General features: G+C 40.9%; 1 pseudogene; it reads left to right on the top strand.

Annotated features, from left to right (window-relative positions):
- The first annotated feature begins 7,948 nt into the window (after positions 1-7,948).
- LOC100524847 (olfactory receptor 5A1-like) lies at positions 7,949-8,877 on the top strand (annotated as a pseudogene).
- The last annotated feature ends 480 nt before the right edge of the window (positions 8,878-9,357 follow it).

Below are 9,357 nucleotides of genomic sequence, written 5' to 3' on the forward strand. Positions count from 1 at the left end.
CTCCCTTGTCATAGATTAATTGACCGTAGGTGTCAGGGTTTATTTCCGGGTTCTCTACTCTTTTCCTTTTGTCTGTCTGTTTTGATACCAGTACCACACTGTTTTGATGACTGTGGCTTTGTAATATTTCTTGAAGTCTGGGAGAGTTATGCCTCCTGCTTGTTTTTTGTTTCTCAGGATTGCTTTGGCGATTCTGGGTCTTTTGTTGTTCCATATAAATTTTTGGATTGTTTGACTATTGTTTTCTTATCATCTGTCTCTATCTCTTTCTCTCTCCCAATGTTGCCCATTCAGTCCTAGCTTCAACCCTTGGATTCATCCAAAGGATATTTTTACAGTGAAGAAGTTCTGTAAAATATCTAGTGCTTTACAAAGGTAACTGTTATTCATGATATAGTGACATATTTTGAAGCCAAAAGCCATTCTTGGCTTTCACTGCCTCTAGGGTTATGTTGTTGGAACCAGAGCAGGAATTAGGAATCTAATGGAAGTAGGGCCAATGGAAATCAATTCCACCCAACCAAAGCTGGCATTCTTTTTGTCCTCTGAGCCCAGATGTGCGACCAAACTGCCAACAGGTTCTCTCTGGGACATGTCATACCCCACAGCCTAGAGAGACCCGAAGGTACCCAGGAGAGAATGGATTTTGCTTTAAAGCCCCATCAAGTCTTCCCCTTGGTGGACAATTTAAAGTAGCTATATCCAAATTTTATTTATCGCATTGGCCAACACCAGTGCTCCATGTGCAATCAGAGATGCATTTCATTCTTGCTATAAGCTTCTGGTCTTCGCCATTTGTCTGAAACCCAGAGTTTAAGGAGTTTTGGATGAGTTTTCTCTTTGATCTTAGAAATGATTTGTGGTAGGTACTAGAAGCATAGAATGGGAAAGTTAGAAAGACCCCTTTAGGCTCTTTGGATTAATACGTACACACTACTATTTATCAGACACATAATTCACAAGGATCTATTGTATGGCACATGAAACTCAATATTCTGTAATAATCTACATGGGGAAAGAATCTGAAAATGAATGGATATGTGTATAATTATAACTAAGTCACTTTGCTGTACACCTGAAACTAACACAGCATTGTAAATCAACTTTACTCCAATATAAAATTTAAAAAAATTTAAAGACCCTTAAAAGTAGGAAAGGTGGAACAAGCAGAATGTTGGAGTCCTCTTCTCGACTGCTCTGACTTTAGCCAGAGGAGCTGGACTTGACCTATTTTATATTCTAGAATTCTGCAGATCTCATTTTTTAAAAGTTTCTGCTGCTTATAAATGAAAGGAAGGAAAGTGGACTAGAAAACAATGATCTAAGCCAATATTTTCCTTGTATATATTGGACATAAGAAGATTAAGATTCAGAGCTCCTGTTGTAGCTCAGCAGTAACAAGACGGACTAGGATCCAAGAAGATACAGGTTCAATCCCTGGCCTCATTCAGTGTGTTAAGGATCTGGTATTGCCATGAGCTGCAGTGTAGTTTGAAGACATGGCTCAGATCTGGCGTTGTTGTGTCTGTGTCATAGGCAACAGCTGAAGCTCTGATTCTACACTTAGCCTGGGAACTTCCATATGCCATGGGTACAACCCTAATAAGAAAAAAAAGAAGAAGATTAAGATTCAGTAAGAAAAAAAATTTTTTCCCCCCAAGGTCACCTAGTCAAAAGGTAGGAGAAATAGGACTTGAATCAGCATTTTATTTTTTAGCTTTCAGGCTAATGCTTTTTGTGCCATTCTAAACTCATGAATGTATTTACATGTGTGACTGTGTCTGCAGTTTTAAAAAATTGTCTAGTTTCCTTGGATTTTCTCTAGTGACCACTGAGACTTCACGTTTTAGAATAAGGTAAAGCAGAAAGAGCTACTCCTGGGGAATGAGATTTACGTTCTAATTTCCCCTCAGACAATAACTCTCTCTCTCTGGCTTTAGTTGTATTATTTGTAATGGACAAAGGCTGGGCTAAATGGTTTCTACTTCTGATATTTTATTATCTTAGGCATATTGCCAGAATTTCCTGGATATCCATGGAGTGTTTAAAATAGGGTAGATCGGGAGTTCATGTCTCAGTGACTAACAAACATGACTAGCATCCTCGAGGATGCGGGTTCCATCCCTGGCCTTGCTCAGCGGGTTAAGAATCTGGCATTAAGGATCCGTGAGCTATGGTGTAGGTCGCAGAGGTGGCTCAGATCCTGTGTTGCTGCGGCTCTGGGGTAGGCCGGCTGCTATAGCTCTGATTGGACCCCTAGCCTGGGAACCTCCATATACCATGGGTGCGGCCCTAAAAAGACAAAAAGACTAATAATAATAATAATAATAATAATAATAATAATAATAATAATAATAATGTAGATCTAATAGTCTTGGGATTAGGGAATGTTTATGATCTCTATATAGTAATTATTTTATAATGCTTTATTTAGCCAGTCAATAAATATTCATTGGACACCTACAACATGCTAAGCACTATAACAGATGAGGAGAAATAATTGATGAAAGCAGAAAACACATTTCTTTTCCTGCATGTTAGTTAGTCTTCCTAGATTTGCTTCATCAATTCCTCTGAACTACAAATACCTTCTGCATCTCAATGAATCATTTATTTAGGAATTACCACATTAGAACTTCATTCCTCTTTATCTTGATAGCGGCTTAATCTTTTTAAAATGTCAATAGACTTGCCCTGGTTGAGGAGAAGAAAACTCTTGACAATGATTTTCAGAATTTGAGTTCCACATAACCAGTCTTGCCCAGTCAGTTGGCATAAGCCTACTGCGGTTCCATCTGTATTATGGTCCCATGGGCTCTTGTATGGCTTTCAGGAAAGAGAACAGGCTCTGGGTCAAAGCATCAAGCATTTAAATCTTGGTTTAATCTTTTGTCACTTAATAGCTCTTTGAGCTGTCATAACTTCAATGAGCTTTTCGTCTGTAATACATGTCTTTTGGGATTGTTGTAGATTAAACTCATTTGGCAAGTATTATTTAATGTCCGCTATATTCCGGCAACAATGCAAGGCAGTAAAGGTTGTAATACCCTCCCAGACTTGGCAGTTTAAGATACAGACAGGACAAGTCAGCAAACAAAAGTAAATACAAGGTGTTAGTGTTATCCAATAAGACAACGTATAGCTATAAATATTGGCAATATAATTTTTATTACTTTCTAGGTCACAAACGGCATACAGTTGATGTAGCAATTATTATCATGTACAAGCATATCCTTCTGAGTTAGCTGGCAGGTGCAGAGATCAGACCCTGGATTAGGGAGGAAGTAGGACTGGATTCATATCCTGACCGTGCTGATCATTTTTTTCTGAATGAAATTATCCTCTTAATAAGAAGGGGCATTATTGGGATCTGCTTTTTATAAAAAATTAATTTTATTGGAATATAGTTGATTTACAATGTTGTCTTCATTTCAGGTGTACAGCCAAGTGAATCAGTCATATATATATACATATATCCATTCTTTTTCCCATATAGATTACTACAAACTATTGAGAAGATTTTACTGTGCTATACAGTAGGTTCTCATTAATCATCTATTTTATATAGTAGTGTGTATATGTTATTCCCATCCTCCCATTTCTTCCTTCCCTCCAATGGTTTCACCTTTGGTAACCATAAGATGGATTTGCTAAGTAATAGAAATATTTCATTTTCTCCCCAAAACTTGACGTAAGTTATTTCATTTAATGTTCACAATCTAAGAGGTGTTCCTATTATTGTCTCCACATTACAGTAGAGGAGATCTGGAGTTATTGTTGTGGCTCAGTTGTTAACGAATCTGACTGGGAACCATGAGGTTGCGAGTTCAATCTCTGGCCTTGCCCAGTGGGTTAGGGATCCGGTGTTGCCATGATCTGTGGTGTAGGTAGCAGACACAGCTTGGATCCTGTGTTGCTGTGGCTCTGGCATAGCCTGGTGGCTACAGCTCCGATTCAACCCCTAGCCTGGGAACCTCCATATGCCGCGGGTGTGGCCCTGGAAAAGGCAAAAAAAAAAAAAAGAGGAGATCTGAGAATAACGGGTCAGTTTGAGCAAGGCCACACAGCCAGTGAGTAGTGATGTGAGGACTGGAGTCTAACTGTATCTGACATCAAAGCCCTGTGTCTGACATCAATACCATGATGGATGTGAAAATGCTGCAGGAAATTAAAAGCACTGTCAAAATAAGTGGTGGTGGGTCTCAGACCACTCAACCCAATTTACATATGGTTATTACTACATGGAAATTTAATGTACATTACATTTTCTATTTATGCATGTTTACCTACAGATGATTCAGGTCAGAATAATCAGGTTATTGACGTAGTAATCCTATAAAATAATTGGCAAGTCACCTTTATCACACTTAAAAATGTAATAGACTAGGGAGTTCCCATTCTGGCTCAGTGGGTTAAGAACCCTACTAGTATCCATGAGGATGTGGGTTCCATCCCTGGCCTCATTCAATGAGGTAAGGATCTGGCATTGCTGCAGACTGTGGCATAGGTCATAGATGCAGCTCTGATCCCACCTTGTTGTGGCTGTGGCATAGGCCTGAAGCTGCAGCTCTGATTCAACTCTGAGCCTGGGAACTTCCACATGCCACAGGTTTGGCCCTAAAAAAAGTAGTAGACTAAATGTCATAGAACCTTGAGTTTGAGGTGGCAAGAATTGTGATGAGTCTTGCTAAAATATACGTTTGACAATAACGTTAGCTGTTAGCTGCTTCTAGTGTATATTTTATTTCAATTATTGTATTTTGCATCTCTTCTTGTTTAAGTTTTATACCTTGTATCTCTTTGCTCAGTGTTTGCTGTAAGTTATCCATCTTTGCCTCCGGTTTATTTCCAATGTCTTGTATCATCTTCAGCATCAACCATCTTTTTCCTGGGGGCTGAGAATCTCCTCATCGCTTAGCTGATTTTCTGGGGTTTTTCCTTTCTCCTTCATCTGATTTATAGTTGTCTATCGTTTCATTTTTATAGGATTTTGGTGTGGTGACCCTTTTGCAAATAATAGAGTTGTACCCTCTCTTACTTCTGGTGTCTGCCCTCCCTGTGGCTGAAGTCGGTATGGGGGACTCTGTAGGCTTCCTGGTGGGAGGGGCTGATGCCTGCCCCCTGATTGGCAAGCTGATTCTAATCCCTCTGGTGGGTGGGGCTTAGTCTCTGGATGGGTTTAGAGGCAGTTATGTGCTTGAGGGGGTCTTTAGGTAGCCTGTTTACTGAGGGGTGGGGCTGTGATCCCACCTGGGTTGTTGTTTGCCCTGGGGCTTCTTAGTGCTTTGGGTGGGGCCAGATTTTCACAAAATGGCCACCTCCAGAGAAAAGCAGGCTGCTGAATATTCCTGAGAGCTTTGCTTTCAATGTCCTTCCCTCACAACAAGCCACCTTCACCCCTGTTTTCCCAGGATGTCTTCCAAGAACTGCAGTCAGATTTGACCCAGATTCCTATGGAGACTTCGCTTTGCCCTGGGACCCAGTGCATGTAAGTCCGTGTGGCCTTTTAAGAAGGGGGTCTCCGTTTCCCCCAGTCCCATGGATCTCCTGCGCACAAGCCCCACTGGCCTTCAATGCCAGATGCTCCAGGGGCTCTTTCTCCCATTGCCAGATCCCCACACATGAGAGTTTGATGTGGGGCTTAGAACTCTCACTCCTGTAGGTGAGTCTCTGTGAGCCAGTTAGTTTCCAGTCTATGGGGCTTCCCACCCGGGAAGTCTGGGGTTGTTTATATCATGAAATCTCCCCTTCTACCTCTTGATGTGTCCTCCTCTTTTTCTTCTGGAGTAGGATATCTTTTTAAAGGTTTCTGGTCCATTTGGGTGAAGAATGCTCAGTCTTTAGTTGTGAATTTTGTTGTTTTTAGGAGAGAAGTTGAGCTCCAGTCCTTCTATTCTGTCATCTTCAGTATCTCCCCTAACAATATTTTAGGGGAGCATTTATTTCTAAATCTACCTGTTTCAGTTCAAGTCACCATTAATTTTCTTCCTGGCCTTTGAAGCAAAATTCCAGTCTTGCCATTTTCCACTCTTCCTTCCCAGCCTTCTTTCAATCCCATCTATTTTCTCTACTGCTCTCATTTATTTTGTTAAACATTTAATTGACCTCTAGTTCCCTATTTATAAAGAAACAAGTAAAATTTTTAAAACAAACAGAAACAAAACTTTTGCGTTTTCCCTTTGCCCAAAGGGGAAATGTCAAACTCCTTAAAATCATGTTTATTTAGCAGATTTGAATTGAGCATCTATGATGCCAGGGACTGGTCTAGGTGCTTATGACACCTCAATAAACAAGAGAGACAAAAATGCCTAAAAGTCATGGTCTTCATTAAGCTTACATTCTTGGGGAGGGAGACAGACAATCAGCAGTCAACAAACCAATGAATTGTGTGCAACCGTAGAAGGTGATAAGTCTTAGAAGGACAGGACAGCAAAAGGGACAGAAGTTCAGAAGTGGAATAGGTTGGAATTAAATATGAATATGTACGTACATATATGTAGTTATATATACATGTGTGCAATTATATGTATGAAAGATTTCAACAAATGTCCTTGCCATTTTTGCTTTTGAAGATCTTTCACGATTTCTTCACCTCCCACTGTCTCTCAAAAGTAGACTTAGCTTCTCTTAACTCTCTTTACCTCTGCCTTGCTAACATTTTTAAGGTTCCTCAAACACTGTGCTCACCTGTGCTTTTGCAAATGCTCTCCCCATTTTTTCTATAAACTTCTCAAGTCAACTTCTGGCCAACCACTCACATACAAAATTTTCATTCTGGTACCCTTTCCTCCTTGTTGGAATGCTCCTCAATTTCCTCTCAGGAGCCTCCACTGACTATGTCTGGGACCCAGGGCACTGTGCAAATACTTCTCTTAGGGCACCTTCACACTATGCTGTGATTTACCTTTCCTGACTGTCCCTTTCAGTACGTTAAATATTTTGAACTTAATAATAATGTTTTATTGTTTTTTACACCATCTGCATTTCTCTATCAAACACATGGTGCAAGGTTATTTGATAATATTTGTGCAAAATGAGCATTAGCATTTCACAATGTTGAACTCTTTTTTCCCAACTCCTCCTTTTTTTTTTTTGTTTTAAAGTTTGATTGACAAATAGTTTTTTTAAGGTTTTATTGACTATAGTTGATTTATAATGTTGTGAAAACTTCTGCAGTACAACAAAGTGATTCAGTTATATAAATACACACATCTGTTCTTTTTCAGATTCTTTTCCCATTCCTTACGCCTTTCTTTACTCTCTAAAGGGGAAGCCAGCTTTTCCTATCTCTCTGTGCTTCACTCCACTGTTTTAAGGAAAAAGAACACTTTGACCCCAAACAACCTGATCAGAACAGACCTCATGATGATGAGAAAAAGAAAATTGCCTCTCTGGGCATTTCAATTTTTGACTTATTTTCTTAAAAACAGGAAAGCTATCTCATATAAATCTGAGTGCCTCAATAATCCAGCCACAGTGCTTGGAACAATGGGGGGAAAGGGGTCCAACCACAGTGCTTGGAACAATGGGGGGAAAGGGGTCCAACCACAGTGCTTGGAACAATGGGGGGAAAGGGGTCCAACCACAGTGCTTGGAACAATGAGGGGGGAAGGGTCCAAGTACTATTAATAACTTTCTTTGATAAAGTCACACATTGACAGTAAAGGAGATGATACAGATCATGCAAAAATGCCAGACTATTCTGGGAAACGTCCCTTTTGCATAAACAAATGAACCTGATCAGGGTTCCATAATCTCTACAAAAAAATCCAATAGGTGCTGTAGAGGGGATTTCTGCACTGGGAGGGGTAGGACATTTGCCTTCCAGTGTCTCTTCTGACTCTTGGCATCTATGATCCCATGACAGAACAAAATGGCTTCGTCACCTGGATTTTCATTGCCCCAGGAATCTCATTTGAAGGCTCTGAAGGTGGCAGAGAGGAGATACATGGCCCCAGGGAGGAATAGCGGCGTGATGACCGGTTTCATCCTTTCGGGATTTTCAGAGCATCCAGAGCTGAAGATTGTTCTCTTTGTATTGTTTCTGGGGATCTTCTTCACAGCCCTGGCTTGGACCCCGGCCCTTATTATCCTGACCAGCATGGAGTCGCACCTCCACTCCCCCAAGTATTTCTTCCTTGGTAACCTGTCCTTTGTCCACATTTCCTATGCCTCTTCCATAGTTCCCAAGACGCTCTGTGACTTCGTCAAGGAGCAGAAGACAGTCTCTTGTGTGGGCTGTGCTTCTCAGTTTTTCTTCTTCAGTGGAATGGGAGGCAGTGTTGTCTCCTGGCAACTATGGCATAAGACCAATACGCTCCAACCCTCTGCTCTACACAGCCCTCATGGGCCCCACCCTCCTACCCTGGAGGATTCCTCACTGGACTGGTCCAAACTGGCTCTATATTCTGGCTCCACTTCTGTGGGCCCACGAGTCATTAACCACTTCTTCTGCGACCTGCCACCCTTGCTGGTCTTGTCTTGTTCTAATACCTTCCTCAGCCAGGTAGTGAACGTCCTTGTTGTGTGTGCAGCTGGTGGGACATCAGCTCTTCTGGTCCTGGTTTCCTATGGCTACATCATTGCTGCTGTCATGAAGATCCCTTCAACCCAAGGGCGAACAAAGACTTTCAAAACCTGCGCCTCTCATCTGAGCGCAGTGATTCTCTTCTATGGTTTGGGTCTCTTCTCATATCTCGCTCTAGTGCTGGCTCCTCACTGGACCAAGATAAGGTGCTGTCTATGTTCTACAGAGCTGTGACTCCCATGCTGAACCCCATCATATATAGTCTGAGAAACAAGGAGATAAAAGATGCATTGAAAAAAACTCAAGGAGAGAAAGTAGAAATGTCTCCTCTGTGTCTTATAGTTCCTTGAGTTAAAAGAAATCTTAAGTTTTGCTATATGTAAATTGGCATAATAATAAACAGCTCGCTTGTTATTAGTAATATAAGAATCTGAGTAATAACTTAAAGAAGATATTTCACATAAGATCCTCAACCTACATAATTACTGCACAATTAGGCTTAACAAAGGTTGGTTTTCTTCCTTTTACTTTTCTTGTCATAGACTGGAAGGGTTTCATTTTGATCATTTGTAAAATAAAATGAATGTGCTTTTCCATGGCATTCTTAGCTTTATGGCCTCAGGTGCTATGTCCAGGATGCCTTAGAGCTAGCTGGGGCATGGCCCCAGGGCCATGAGCATTCCTGAGAGACCTCTTTACAAAATACTACTCATACCAATCCATTCACTATTTGGGACAAATTTCTTGTTTCCCTTGCCTTGGATGCCTACCTAAACAAACATTGATACTGACCAGGAAGTTGACTCTGGATTAGGAACCTGAGACTCCCA

This window comes from Sus scrofa, chromosome 2 (genome assembly GCF_054392235.1).
Source record: "Sus scrofa isolate SSC_HxYL_T2T_F1_AM1 chromosome 2, Sscrofa_HxYL_maternal_Yorkshire_Landrace_v2.0, whole genome shotgun sequence".
In the NCBI taxonomy this organism is placed as follows: Eukaryota; Metazoa; Chordata; class Mammalia; order Artiodactyla; family Suidae; genus Sus; species Sus scrofa.